Raw genomic sequence first — 16,149 nt, 5'->3', positions numbered from 1 at the left:
GTTTTTGAACTTGTCACTGACTTCTGATGAATGCGCTCCAGGTGACGTATAAGAGAGGATGTTCCTAGGTGGTTAACGTCCTTACCCCTACTTATTACAGCTTGACAAAGGCAACACACGGCTTGACACCTGTTGTCCGCATTTCTGTTGAAATAATTCCACACCGAAGAGGTGATTTTTTTGGTATTTTGACCAGGCATGTCAATGGCCTTATTCCTCCCATGGACAACAGGTGTCTCCCCAGTTGCCTGACTTAAATAAACCACCTCACCATCAGAATCCTCCTCGTCAATTTCCTCCTCAGCACCAGCAACACCCATATCCACATCCTGGTGTACTTCAACAGTGACATCTTCAATTTGAATATCAGGAACTGGACTGTGGGTGCTCCTTCCAGCAGGGGGCGTGCAAATGGTGGAAGGAGCCACCTCTTCCCGTCCAGTGTTGGGAAGGTCAGGCATCGCAACCGACACAATTGGACTCTCCTTGGGGATTTGTGATTTAGAACGCAGAGTTCTTTTCTGTCCTTTTGCCAGCTTAACTCTTTTCATTTTTCTAGCGGGAGGATGAGTGCTTCCATCGTCATGTGAAGCTGAACCACAAGTCATGAGGAACATAGGAGAGGGCCTTAGCCGTTCCTTGCCACTCCGTGTCGTAAATGGCATATTGGCAAGTTTACGCTTCTTCTCAGACGATTTTAATTTAGATTTTTGGGTCATTGTACTGAACTTTTGCTATTTGGATTTTACATGCTCTCCATTATGACATTGGGCATCGGCCTTGGCAGACGACGTTGATGGCATTTCATCGTCTCTGCCATGACTAGTGGCAGCAGCTTCAGCACGAGGGGGAAGTGGAACTTGATCTTTCCCTATTTTACCCTCCAAATTTTTGTTCTCCATTTTTTTAATGTGTGGAATTATATGCCAGTAATATCTGAAATTAGACGGCAGTAATGTTAGATACCAGATACTAATTAGATACCAGATACCACTGTGACTGGAATGATGATGACCTATGCACAGTGACAGGACACTACCACAGCACCCTACAGTAGCAAGATGCAGCACAAGACACTGTACTAGTATTAGTAATGTAGTATTACTGAGCACCACAAGACAATGAGCAGTGATACTGAGCACTGATGATGCTACAGAGAACTGACACTGAGCAGCACGATGCAGCACAAGACACTGTACTAGTATTACTGAGCAGCACAAAAGCACTCTGTAAATGTCACCCCCCATATACCACTTTGACTGGAATGATGATGAACGATCAGGGCCAGTGCTAGGGTGTTCGGCGCCACCCTGCAAACTATCAATTTTGTGCCTTTCTACAAATACAAACTAGACATTTTGGTGCCTCCCCCCCCCCCAAAAAAAAAAAAAATCTATAACATGGACAGTGTGTGCCACAGGCACGGCGTAAAAATATAGGGGCTTAAAATAATTATGGCACACAGTCTCCATTATTCAAAATTGCGCCACACAGTAGTACCAATTCTATACATTACGCCAGATACAGCCCCTTATATACATTACACAGGACTGAGCCCTCTTTTACATATTGCACCAGGTAGAGCCAGTCACACATTATTCCAGGTAGAGAACCCTTTTACATATGCCACTTCCCCCCAGCACACATCACTATGAGCCCCCCTTCTCCAGCACACATTAATATGACACCCCCCTCCCCAGCACACATGAATATGACACCCCCCTCCAAGGCAGACATTAATATGACCCCCTTCCTCAGCACACATTGTTAATATGCCACTCCCTAGCGCATTAATATGACACAACCCCCAGCACAAACCACCTTCCCAGCACACATTAATTACACCCCCCCACCCCAGTACACATTAATTACACCCCCCAGTACACATTAATTACACCCTCCAGCACACACGAATGACACCCCCCAGCACACACGAATGACACCACCCAGCACACATGAATGACCCCCCCGGCACACATGAATGACCCCCCAGCACACATGAATGACCCCCCCCAGCACACATTAATGACACCCCCCAGCACACATTAATGACCCCCCCAGCACACATAAATGACCCCTCCAGCACACATTAATGACCCCCCAGCACACATGAATGACACCCCCTAGCACACATTAATGACCCCCCTAGCACACATTAATGACCCCCCTAGCACACATTAATGACCCCCCTCAGCACACATTAATGACCTCCCCAGCACACATTAATGACACCCCCCAGCACACATTAATGACCCCCCCAGCACACATAAATGACCCCCCAGCACACATGAATGACACCCCCTCAGCACACATTAATGACCTTCCCAGCACACATTAATGTTCGGTTCTCGGAGAACTGAACCCGCTCATCTCTAGTTTAAAGGGGTGAGGTGCATACACAATCTGTAGTCATGTTAGTAACACCAGGAATATCTGATAACAAAACTAAATTACAAGCAGCATATATACTCAATAAATACTCAGTGGAATGGGCGTTTAAACATTCCTCAAACTGCATGAAAGTATAAAATATGAATCTTGAGTTTTGGATTTTTAACTATGAAGCCATACATTACTGTAAATATGTCAAAAACATTGCTTCTGAATCAAATACACACAGTATTTCATACAATAAATAATAGGATTTGAATTTCCTACCAGTATATCCTTTTCTCGTAGTCCGTAGAGGATACTGGGAATCCATTCAGTACCATGGGGTATAGATGGGTCCGCTAGGAACCATGAACACTTAAAGAATTTGATAGTGTTCACTGGCTCCTCCCTCTATGCCCCTCCTACAAGACTCTGTCTAGGAAACTGTGCCCGAGGAGACGGACATACTTTGAGAGAAGGATAGATAAGGAAAGTGGTGAGATTACGAACCAGCACACAGACCAATAGGAAAATCATGCTAACTAAGCTTGAAACATGAACAGCAATAAACCAGAATACTTAACCAAGTAACAGTGCAGGAAAAAAGAAGCACCGGGCGGGCGCCCAGTATCCTCTACGGACTACGAGAAAAGGATTTACCAGTAGTAAATTAAAATTGTATTTTCTCTTACATCCTAGAGGATACTGGGAATCCATTTAGTACTATGGGGAATTACCAAAGCTCCCAAACTGGGTGGGAGAGTGCTGAGGTTCCTGCAGAACTGATTGACCAAACTGAAGGTCCTCAGAGGCCAAGGTATCGAACTTGTAAAACTTTGCAAATGTGTTCGAACCTGACCAAGTAGCTGCTCGGCAGAGCTGTAAACCCGAGACACCCCGGGCAGCCGCTCAAGATTAACCCACTGACTTAGTAGATTGGGCTTGTACAGATTTTGGAACCGGCAATCCTGCCGTGGAATAAGCATGCTGGATAGTGAGCCTGATCCAGCGTGCGATAGACTGCTTTGAAGCAGGACACCCAATTTTATTGGGATCATAGAAAACGAAAAGCGAGTCGGATTTTCCGTGACAAGCTGTTCTCTTTACATATACCTTCTAAAGCCCTCACAACATTCAAAGACTTTGAAGTAGCAGATCTGTCCGTCACAGCCGGAACCACAATAACCGCTGACGAGTTCTGAGTTCAGCTCTGTCCTCATGGAAAATTAAGTAGGGACTCTTGTGAGACAACGCCCCTGGCTCTGTTGAGGAATCTTATATTATAATAATATCAGGGGGTGCCAATTATTGAAAAGGGGTCTCTTCAATAATAATGTGTGTATATTTTATAATATATGTTTATCATATATATCTGCAAATATATTATGTCAAGCTTACCAATTAGGTGGCTGATATATATGCGCAGTTGTCATACATATGAACTATAAAATTATGAAATTATGATTCCAAAGAGAGTTCAAACAAGGAATTACAGCTCTGACCATACTGATTGGTTTATTTACAGGCAAATCAAATTATACAGAATAAGATATACACAGTAGTGATATATATTAGAGATGAGCGGGTTCGGTTCCTCGAGATCCGAACCCCCCCAAACTTCACCCATTTTACACGGTTCCGAGGCAGCCTCGGATCTTCCCGCCTTGCTCGGTTAACCCGAGCGCGCCCGTACGTCATCATCCCGCTGTCGTATTCTCGCGAGATTCGTATTCTATATAAGGAGCCGCGCGTCGCCGCCATTTTCACTTGTGCTTTGGAGATGATAGCGAGAGGACGTGGCTGCGTTCTCTCAGTTTCTGTGTTCACTGTTCAGTGTGCTGTAATTATCTGTGCTCAGTGTGCTGCAAATATCTGTGCTCAGTGTGCTGCAAATATCTGTGCTCAGTGTGCTGCAAATATCTACGTTCTCTGCCTGAAAATGCTCCATATCTGTGCTGCATTGTAGGAGGACAGTGCAGAATTTTGCTGACCACCAGTATATATATATATAGCAGTACGGTACAGTAGTCCTTTGCTCTACCTCTGTGTCGTCAAGTATACTATCCATATCTGTGCTGCATTGTAGTTGTGCGCAGTATATAGTAGGAGGACAGTGCAGAATTTTGCTGACCACCAGTATATATATATATATATATATATATATATATATATATATAGCAGTACGGTACAGTAGTCCATTGCTCTACCTCTGTGTCGTCAAGTATACTATCCATATCTGTGCTGCATTTTAGTTGTGCGCAGTATATAGTAGGAGGACAGTGCAGAATTTTGCTGACCACCAGTATATATATATAGCAGTACGGTACAGTAGTGCATTGCTCTACCTCTGTGTCGTTAAGTATTCCATCCATATCTGTGCTGCATTGTAGTCGTGCGCAGTATATAGTAGGAGGATAGTGCAGAATTTTGCTGACCATCATTTTACATATATATATATATATATATATGTATATGTATATATATAATTATAGCAGTACGGTACAGTAGGCCATTGCTACTGATATATTACTGGTATATAATTCCACATATTAAAAGATGGAGGACAAAAATGTGGAGGGAGGCCGGCCACTTGGGTCGCTTAGCTTAGCCATCCAGCGACCTTGGTGCACCTCTTTTTTTTCTTTGCATCATGTGCTGTTTGGGGACATTTTTGTTTAAGTGCCATCCTGTCTGACACTGCAGTGCCACTCCTAGATGGGCCAGGTGTTTGTGCCGGCCACTTGGGTCGCTTAGCTTAGTCATCCAACGACCTTGGTGCAAATTTTAGGACTAAAAATAATATTGTGAGGTGTGAGGTGTTCAAAATAGACTGGAAATGAGTGGAAATTATGGTTATTAAGGTTAATAATACTATGGGATCAAAATGATCCCCAAATTCTATGATTTAAGCTGTTTTTGAGGGGTTTTTGAAAAAAAACACCCGAATCCAAAACACACCCAAATCCGACAAAAAAATTTCAGGGAGGTTTTGCCAAAACGCGTCCGAATCCAAAACACGGCCGCAGAACCGAATCCAAAACCCGAAAAATTTCCGGTGCACATCACTAATATATATACTAATTATATTTATGCTTCCTTAATTATATAACATCATACAACATGAAAGAATTTAGCAATCTTAGACAATTAATAACATAAATTGTATACTTGCAAGCACATAGTTACCATCCTAGGATCATTCCTTCGGTGTGAACATCTCTCTGTCCTCCTACTGCACTCAGCTTCTTCCTAGTTCCACATCTAACTTCCACCCCAACTTCAACTAACTTACTGACTGAACTCATGTACATTTATGCAATTCCAACATGGTGTATTTCCTATTGGTTCCCCTCTAACTGATAACTGCCAGATTCCAAAGTGTCGTAAAACATGTCCAATTGTTCTGCCTCAAGGTGACGAGCAGAGGATGTATTCTGGAGTCAGAGTCTTATATTTCTTAGTCCATCAAATGTTTTCCTTTTGATTATTTGGAGTGTAAATACATTTGTTTACCACAGGTGTTAGCATGAATAATTAGGACTTTGTATTTCAGTTGATGTTGTGTTGTAATTGTCTCCGGTTTGCAGTATAACAAAACAAAGGCAAGATACCATCCATTTGCTAAGGATATGCAGATTTCTGACTCCGCATTTTAAACATAGCCCTGCAGATACCAGTATCTGGGTGCATTTTACTATAAATTGCATTTAACTTATATATGTACAAACCTAATTAAGCTATTTCTTACTATGTATTGACCTATACTATTCACTATTGTTAAATCACCTATTTATAATTAATCATATTTTAATTCAGACAATATCCATTACCCTAATATTATATTAAGTGCGAACAATTACCTACTGTATATGGCAACAGCCCCAACACACTTCCTGCTGAGGCCAAGGCCAACAGTGTGACGGTAACCTCCTGTAATGGTTCAAACCAGTCCGATTGGAGGCACGGCAGCACCAAATTGAGATTCCAAGGTGCCGTGGAAGGCACAAAGGGAGGCTGGATGTGCAGAACACCTCTCAAGAACACCTGGACATCAGGGAGAGAAGCCAAGTGTTTCTGAAAGAAATTAGACAAAGCCAAAATCTGGATAGAGCCTAGGCGTAGACCCACATCCACTCCCGACTGCAGAAAAAGCAGGAAATGTCCCAGGTGAAATTCCACCGCAGAATATTGTCTACTCTCACACCAAGAGACATACTTCTTCCATATACGGTGGTAATGTTTAAACGTTACCCCCTTCCTGGCATGGATCATAGTCAGGATGACCTTGTCAGGAATCCCTCTCCTGGCTAGAATCAGCCATTTAACTTCCATGCTGTTAAACATAGCCATGGTAAGTCTTGATAGACTAATGGGCCCTGTTGCAGAAGATCCTCACGAAGAGGTAAAGGCTATGGATCTACTATTAGCATCTCGAGAAGATCCATGTACCAGGCCCTTCGAGGTCAGTCTGGAGCAATGAGTATTGCTTGAACCTTTTCCCTTTTTATTCTTATTAGAATTCTCGGGATCAGAGGAAGTGGAGGAAACCAGTTGGTAGACCCACGGAGTTGTCAGAGCATCTACCGCCACTGCTTATGGGTCTCTCGACCTGGAACAATACCGATTGAGCGTCTTGTTGAATCGAGAGGCCATCATGTCGATCTGTGGATATCCCCACTGACATGTCAACCACCGGAACACCTCTGGGTGGAGGCCCCACTCCCCCGGGTGCAGGTCATGTCTGCTGAGGAAGTCTGCTTCCCAGTTGTCTACTCCCAGAATGAAGACCACCATAGCCATAGCGTGTTTTTCCGCCCAGAGGAAAATTCTTGACACCTCTGACATTGGTGCTCTGTTTTTCATTCCGCCCTGTCGGTTTATGCATATTACCTCCGTTACATTGCCTGAATGGACCTGAATGGCCTGATTCCGAAGTAGAGATGAGGCCTGCAGAAGGGTATTGTAGATTGCCCTGAGTTCCAAGATGTTTATTGGAAGGATGACTTCCCGACATGACCAGTTCCTTGAAACTGCACACCTTGGGTGACTGCTCTCCAACCTCTGAGGCTTGCATCTGTGGTTAGCAGAATCCAATTCTGAATCCCGAACCTCCAACACTCGATGAGGTGAGGAGTCTGTAGCCACCACAGAAGGGAGATTTTGGCTTTTGGTGACAGACAAATCATCTGGTGCATGTGAAGATGCGATCCAGACCATTTGTCCAACAGATCCAGCTGGAAGGGCCTCGCATGAAACCGTCTGTACTGAAGTGCCTCATAAGAGGCCACCATTTTCCCCAGAAGGTCAATGCACAGAGACACCGAGATTCGGATTGGCTTCACAACAGCTCGAACCATCAACTGGATTTCCATAGCCTTCTCCAAGGGAAGGAACACTCTCTGAGACTCTGTGTCCAGAATCATTCCCAGGAAGGAGAGCCACCTCTGTGTCGGTTCCAGGTGAGATTTTACTCTCTCCTCGCTAAGTGTAATTTCGAGAAACGATGGGAAACTTTTAGACTAAATTGGGATACCGACCTGAAGTATTCTCCTCAACCCGAATATATGAACACTCACTTTATTCAAGACTTGAAAGCGCTCCAATCGTCTTATTTACAAGAGGTTCATATTAGAACCCTTCATAGGGCTTATATCTCCCTGGCACAATATGCCCATTTTAACCCAACTAACTCTGCTGAATGTATTACATGCCACTGTGTTACTGCCTCCTATTTCCACTGCATGTGAGACTGCCCATATATACGTTGCTTCTGGTACAAGACTCTTAATTATATCAAACACATTTTTAAATTCTCAGCTACTCTTGACTAGAGATGAGCGGGTTCGGTTCATCGAGATCCGAACCCTCCCGAACTTCACGTGCTTTTCACGGGTCCGAGGCAGCCTCGGATCTTCCCGCCTTGCTCGGTTAACCCGAACGAGGCCGAACGTCATCATCCCGCTGTCGGATTCTCGCGAGATTCGTATTCCATATAGAGAGCGGTGCGTCACCGCCATTTTCACTCGTGCATTGGATATTGAGCGGAGAGGACGTGGCTATGTTCTCTGCCTGAAAAGCTCAATATCTGTGCTCTGTGTGCTGCAAATATCTGTGCTCAGTGTGCTGCATTGTGGTTACCACCAGTATATTATAGTAGTACAGTACAGTAGGCCATTGCTGTATCTTGCAGCTCCGTGTCAGACTCCGTTCTAGACAGTATCCTGATGATCAGTGCTCAATATCTGCTGCATTGTTGTGTGACCAGTATATACTATATAGTAGTACAGTGCAGCATTTTGGTGACCACCAGTATATAGTAATACAGTACAGTAGGCCATTGCTGTATCTTGCAGCTCCGTGTCACTTCAAGTATCCATATCTGTGCTGCATTGTAGTGAGCAGTATATAGTAGTACAGTGCAGCATTTTGGTGACCACCAGTATATATATAGTAGTACAGTACAGTAGGCCATTGCTTTACCTTGCAGCTCTGTGTCACTTCTAGTATCCATATCTGTGCTGCATTGTTGTGAGCAGTATATAGTAGTACAGTGCAGCATTTTGGTGACCACCAGTATATATAGTAGTACAGCACAGTAGGCCATTGCTGTACCATGCAGCTCTGTGTCACTTCTAGTATCCATATCTGTGCTGCATTGTTGTGAGCAGTATAGTAGTACAGTGCAGCATTTTGATGACCACCAGTATATATAGTAGTACAGTACAGTAGGCCATTGCTGTACCTTGCAGCTCTGTGTCACTTCTAGTGTCCATATCTGTGCTGCATTGTGGGAGTAGTATATAGTAGTACAGTGCAGCATTTTGGTGACCACCAGTATATATAGTAGTACAGTACAGTAGGCCATTGCTGTATCTTGCAGCTCCGTGTCACTTCAAGTATCCATATCTGTGCTGCATTGCTGTGAGCAGTATATAGTAGTACAGTGCAGCATTTTAGTGACCACCAGTATATATAGTAGTACAGTACAGTAGGCCATTGCTGTATCTTGCAGCTCCGTGTCACTTCAAGTATCCATATCTGTGCTGCATTGTTGTGAGCAGTATATAGTAGTACAGTGCAGCATTTTGGTGACCACAAGTATATATAGTAGTACAGTACAGTAGGCCATTGCTGTATCTTGCAGCTCTGTGTCACTTCTAGTATCCATATCTGTGCTGCATTGTTGTGAGCAGTATATAGTAGTACAGTGTAGCATTTTGGTGACCGCCAGTATATATAGTAGTACAGTACAGTAGGCCATTGCTGTACCTTGCAGCTCCGTGTCACTTCAAGTATCCATATCTGTGCTGCATTGTTGTGAGCAATATATAGTAGTACAGTGCAGCATTTTGGTGACCACCAGTATATATAGTAGTACAGTACAGTAGGCCATTGCTGTATCTTGCAGCTCCGTGTCACTTCAAGTATCCATATCTGTGCTACATTGTTGTGAGCAGTATAGTAGTACAGTGAAGCATTTTGGTGACCACCAGTATATATAGTAGTACAGTACAGTAGGCCATTGCTATTGATATATCACTGGCATATAATTCCACACATTAAAAAATGGAGAACAAAAATTTGGAGGGTAAAATAGGGAAAGATTCACATCCACTTCCACCTAGTGCTGAAGCTGCTGCCACTAGTCATGGCAGAGACGATTCAATGCCATCAACGTCGTCTGCCAAGGCCGATGCCCAATATCATAGTAGAGAGCATGTAAAATCCAAAAAACTGCACGCCCCCTGCAAGTGCTGGAAGCAGCACCCACAGTCCAGTTCCTGATATTCAAAATGAAGATGTCACTGTTGAAGTACACCAGGATGAGGATATGGGTGTTGCTGGCACTGAGGGGGAAATTGACCAGGAGGATTCTGATGGTAAAGTGGTTTATATAAGTCAGGCACCCGGGGAGACACCTGTTGTCCGTGGGATGAATATGGCCATTGACATGCCTGTTCAAAATACAAAAAAAAAAAAAAAAATCACCTCTTCGGTGTGGAATTATTTTAACAGAAATGCGGACAACAGGTGTCAAGCTGTGTGTTGCCTTTGTCAAACTGTAATAAGTAGGGGTAAGGACGTTAACCACCTAGGAACATCCTCCCTTATACGTCACCTGGAGTGCATTCATCAGAAGTCATTGACAAGTTCAAAAACTTTGTGTGACAGTGGAAATCCCTTCTTCCTCTTGTACCCAAGCTCCTGCATACCACACCACCACCTCCCTCAGTGTCAATTTCCTCCTTAGACAGGAACGCCAATAGTCCTGCAGGCCATGTCACTGGCAAGTCTGACGAGTCCTCTCCTGACTGGGATTCCTCCGATGGATCGTTGAGTGGAAGCCTACTGCTGCTGGCGCTGCTGTTGTTGCTGCTGCTGGGAGTCGATCATCATCCCAGAGGGGAAGTCAGAAGACCACTTGTACTACTTCCAGTAAGCAACTGACTGTCCAACAGTCCTTTGCAAGGAAGATGAAATATCACAGCAGTCATCCTGTTGCAAAGCGGATAACTCAGGCCTTGGCAGCTGTGTTGGCGTTAGACGTGTGTCCGGTATCCGCCATTAGTTCACAGGGACTTAGAGAATTTCTTGAGGTAGTGTGTCCCCGGTACCAAATGTCATCTAGGTTCCACTTCTCTAGGCAGCCGATACCGTGAATGTACACAGACGTCAGAAAGAGAGTCACCAGTGTCCTAAAAAATGCAGTTGTACCCAATGTCCACTTAACCACGGACATGTGGACAAGTGGAGCATGGCAGAGTCAGGACTATATGACCGTGACAGCCCACTGGGTAGATGTATTGCCTCCCGCAGCAACAGCAGCAGCGGCGGCACCAGTAGCAGCATCTCGCAAACGCCAACTCGTTCCTAGGCAGGCTACGCTTTGTATCACCGCTTTCCATAAGAGGCACACGGCTGACAACCTCTTACGGAAACTGAGGAACATCGCAGATTGGCTTACCCCAAATTGGACTCTGCTGGGGATTTGTGACATTGGACCATGCCACCAATATTGTGCGTGCATTGCATGTGGGCAAATTCCAGCACGTTCCATGTTTTGCACATACAATGAATTTGGTGGTGCAGAACTTTTTTTAAAAAACGACAGTGGCGTGCAAGAGATGCGGTCGGTGGCCCGATGAATTGCGGGCCACTTTCGGCATTCAGCCACCGCGTGCCGAAGACTGGAGCACCAGCAAACACTCTTGAACCTGCCCCGCCATCAGCTGAAGCAAGCGGTGGTAACGAGGAGAAATTCAACACTCTATATGCTTCAGAGGATGGAGGAGCAGCAAAAGGCCATTCAAGCCTATACATCCACCTACGATATAGGCAAAGGAGGGGTAATGCACCTGACTCAAGCGCAGTGGAGAATGATTTCCATGTTGTGCAAGGTTCTGCAACACTTTGAACTTGCCACACGTGAAGTCAGTTCAGACACTGCCAGCCTGAGTCAGGTCATGCCCCTCATCAGGCTTTTGCAGAAGCAGCTGGAGAGATTGAAGGAGGAGCTAAAATGAAGCGATTCCGCTAGGCATGTGGGACTTGTGGATGGAGCCCTTCATTCGCTTAACCAGGATTCACGGGTGGTCAATCTGTTGAAATCAGAGCACTACATTTTGGCCACCGTGCTCGATCCTAGGTTTAAAGCCTACGTTGTATCTCTCTTTTTGCGGCAGACACAAGTCTGCAGATGTTCAAAGACCTGCTTGTGAGACCCGCCAACAGCTCCTCCTTCATTTTCTCCCACCACTGGAGCTGCCAGGAAAAGGATCAGATTTCCAAAACCACCCGCTGGCGGTGATGCAGGGAAGTCAGGAGCGAAAACTGACATCTGGTCCGGACTGAAGGACCTGCCAACGATCACTGACATGTCGTGTACTGTCACTGCATATGATTCTGTCACCATTGAAAGAATGGTGGAAGAGGATTATATGAATGACAGCATCCAAGTAGGCATGTCAGACAGTCTGTACGTATACTGGCAGGAAAAAGAGGCAATTTGGAGGTCCTTGCACAAACTGGCTTTATTTTACCTAAGTTGCCCCCTTCTCCAGTGTGTCCCCTGAAAGAGTGTTTAGTGCAGCCGGTAACCTTGTCAGCGATCGGCGTATGAGGTTCCATCTTGCACCTTTTTTTTTTTAATATTTATCTTTGCATCATGTGATGTTTGGGGCCAATTTTTTAAAGTGCCATCCTGTCTGACACTGCAGTGCCACTCCTAGATGGGCCAGGTGTTTGTGCCGGCCACTTGGGTCGCTTAGCTTAGTGATCCAGCGACCTCGGTGCAAATTTTAGGACTAAAAATAATATTGTGAGGTGTTCAGAATAGCCTGGAAATGAGTGGAAATTATGGTTATTGAGGTTAATAATACTATGGGATTTAAAATGACCCCCCAAATTCTATAATTTAAGCTGTTTTTGAGAGTTTTTTGAAAAAAACACCCAAATCCAAAACACACCCGAATCAGACAAATAATTTTCAGGGAGGTTTTGCGAAAACGCGTCCGAATCCAAAACGCGGCCGCGGAACCGAATCCAAAACCCCAAAAATTTCCGGTGCACATCTCTACTATTGACCCCTCTGCTCGTCTACTAGCTGATTATAGAAAGCTGGGACCTTGGCTTACATGGACGTGCTTTCACTCCATTACTTACAGTTATAGTTAAGGTTGCAAAGAAAATAATATTAACTCATTGGCTATCACGCACTTCACCCTCACTCTCTGAAGTACACCAAAAGATGTTACAACTAATGTATTTCGACAGGAAAACTGCTTTGTCCAATATCATCACCGGTGCGGTTACATTCCATAAGAAATGGTTCTTATTTATGTAACCCGTTTTATATTTGGGTTTTAATAAAACTATACCTATATATATATATATGAATTAAAAGAATGTGCCTCCACCCAAGTATTTCTCCTATTCAATAAACTTGAATTTGGCTCAGGGTAAACTTGGGAAAACCCTGTATATTTGAATTATATATCTATATGTATTAATGAAATAATACTTCTTCCCCTATTATTCTGTTACAGGTTGGCTGAAAGGCTCTGTAGTTAATCACCTTCTCAATGATATCACACCAGATTAAAAGGTAAGTAGTTTACTACATAGTTTCACTTTGTTATAAGGTTTACATACATGAATAACACATCACTTTAATATATAAATATATATATCTATATATCTATATATATATATCTATTACTATATAGTTCCTATACAATCCTAAAGTTCTTTTATATTACATGTAAAGACCAACTTACATAATACGGCATCTAATAATCCTCCAGATACTATTGCGAAGTTATCAATATATATATGCATAACTATATATATAGACCTACACATATACACAAATAATCATATACATATCTACCCTTATACTCAAACAGTTAAATATGGTCCACTCAGAGTGTTGAATTCTTCTCAATGTAACGGTTAGAAAACATAAGTCATTCTTCCTTTAGACAGTATTTGGGAAATTATATATGCATATATAACGGTTTTCTGTTTGGTTTCTGTACAGAATCGCTTATATATATATCCGGAGGAGTGTATAAGTATCTTGGAAATATCCCTGTCTTCCTTATGTTAAATATATCCAGCTGCCCCTATTATGTAACAGTTTCTGTTACCCAGCTTGTTGTAAAGGAATATATTGTAACTGTAGCTAAATAATCCCTTGAGTAGGATGAATCTGTAAGTTATTAAAACTTTCCTCTTGCTGTGTCAACCAAATGTTCAGGAAACAGTACTTTGTTATAATGTTGCCATAAACACCTTACACTGTATCCTCACTGTCTAGACTTGCCAGTGGCACCTGTGTGTTTTAAATCTGATCTTTGCGGTAGTTAAATCCTCCTTAGCTGTTATAGTTATACCATAGTTTATAAGAAATCACTATCACAGGAGCTCTCCATCTGTGATTGTTAAACGTATAAATATTTATCTTCCCAACAGAGGGTAGGGTAGCTCCAGTGTGATGGATGGTAGTATTAATCTGCCATTTTAAAAGAGTTAATGTAGTTCATAGCAGTATAAACAAGAATAGCTGATACTAAAGTCAAGAGTATATCTGGTAACTATATAGCCGTATCGTGTGCCTGGCTTAATGTCTCGAGTGAATGGGTGCAGATAGACAATTAACGGTTACAGACCTCAGTTGTCTTCAATGAATGTCTCCAGACACTCAAACTATCGTAGGAGAATAGCTCCGCTCACATAGCCTCTCATTAGTGGACAGTGCCTTAAGTCTTGGATGCGGTCTTAGTTACCAATTTGAGATAATGCTCTGCCAGCGCTTGAAATCTTCACGGCTCCGTCGGCCGCCGCTGCTCAGGACGGTCACCGCTCACCCGGCTCTCTTCTTCACGGCTCCGCCAGCCGCCGCTGATCAGGATGGTCACCGCTCACCAGGCTCTCTTCTTCACGGCTCCGCCAGCCGCCGCTGATCAGCACTGTTCAGCTGATCACTGCTGCTGCTCTCACCAGTCACTGCTCTCCCGAATCTCCGCTTCTTCCCGGCTTTTGCTAGCCGCACCGGAATCCGCTCCCCCGACTCTAGGAGCTTCACGGCTCTTGCTAGCCGCACCGGGCTTAGGTCTCCCCGGCTCTCCGCTTCATCACGGCTCCGGCTAGCCGCAGGAGATCTGGTTCTCTTCAGTGTGCTATCGCTCGTTAGAGAGCCACACCACCTCCACTGTGCCGCCAATGCTTACAGCACAGCTCTTAGTGGCGGGCAGGTAGAGGCAGTTGTGTCTCCCTCAGAGGCGCACACACAAGTCCCGCTCATCGCTTCAGCTCCTCTTTTTATACAGGAGCCCCCAGGGCCACGAGAGCATTTTCTGTCCTCGTGAATGCTCTCTTTTCCCGCCGACAGCACGAGACCCCCCTTCACAAGTTCCTCGTGCCCTCCTGGGTACTGTTATTACATATACATATATATATGGATAAAGGTCGTTATACAGTCATTAATGACAATCAGATAACCAAGCATGTCAAAGTGAACAAGGGAAAAGGGTTATTACCTTTAATATAACAAGACAACAACCTCACGTAATAAGAATAAAAAAAGGGTCCTACAAGTTACCTCAGTGCTTTCTCATATTTACATCATGACAGGCAATATTATCCTATTAGTATAAAGGACACTATTATATCCGCCTATTAACATATCGATATATATATATGTTTACAAACATACTCTTAGATGACTGGGGTCTTTATATTTATCTATACAACTATTGCTGAATATCTACACAGTTGTTTTGAAGATTATAAGCCAAAGGTTACATTTCTCCCCCTGGTGATCTGAATTGCCAATTTCTAAAAAATCAGATCACCACTTTGTCAAATCTTTAGGCTAGACATTTAACACATAGGGATTGATGGACTTCCCATATAACCAAAATAGGGCCATGTATATACTATGCTAGGATAAACTACTCGAGGTTCAGTGCATGACTGTCCCAGCTGGTCATATGTGAGAATCAAAGGGGGTCTTCGCTCTCGTTGAGGTCTGGAGTATTCATTAATATCGATGTCTCTTGAAGGAGTAGTCACTTCACCCTCAGGACTAAGATGGGATGAGGTATCCTCCCATGGAGGATCATTAGGTTCATTTATATTCCAGGGTTCCGTTCGTAATTCAAGTATAGAATCGGAAGGAGTAAGAGGACTGACTACTGGCTCAGTTATGCCCGCACTTGTGCTAATGGGAACTTCTTTATAAAAAAATCCCTGATCAATTCTTTCTGCTTCGGA

General features: G+C 43.8%; 1 protein-coding gene and 1 long non-coding RNA gene across 7 annotated transcripts in view; one reads left to right on the top strand and one right to left on the bottom strand.

The window, feature by feature from the left end:
- The window catches only part of IPCEF1 (interaction protein for cytohesin exchange factors 1), a 331,546-nt gene that overhangs the window by 155,965 nt on the left and 159,432 nt on the right, over positions 1-16,149 (bottom strand). The window lies entirely within an intron of this gene.
- LOC134910083 (uncharacterized) overlaps positions 13,417-16,149 on the top strand; it is a 127,409-nt gene continuing 124,676 nt past the window's right edge. Inside the window, exon 1 of the long non-coding RNA XR_010176111.1 lies at positions 13,417-13,477. This is a non-coding gene — a long non-coding RNA (uncharacterized LOC134910083). The remainder of the gene's footprint in view (positions 13,478-16,149) is intronic.

Source organism: Pseudophryne corroboree, chromosome 4, assembly GCF_028390025.1.
Source record: "Pseudophryne corroboree isolate aPseCor3 chromosome 4, aPseCor3.hap2, whole genome shotgun sequence".
NCBI lineage: Eukaryota > Metazoa > Chordata > Amphibia > Anura > Myobatrachidae > Pseudophryne > Pseudophryne corroboree.
This window is presented reverse-complemented; position numbering and strand designations above follow the sequence as displayed.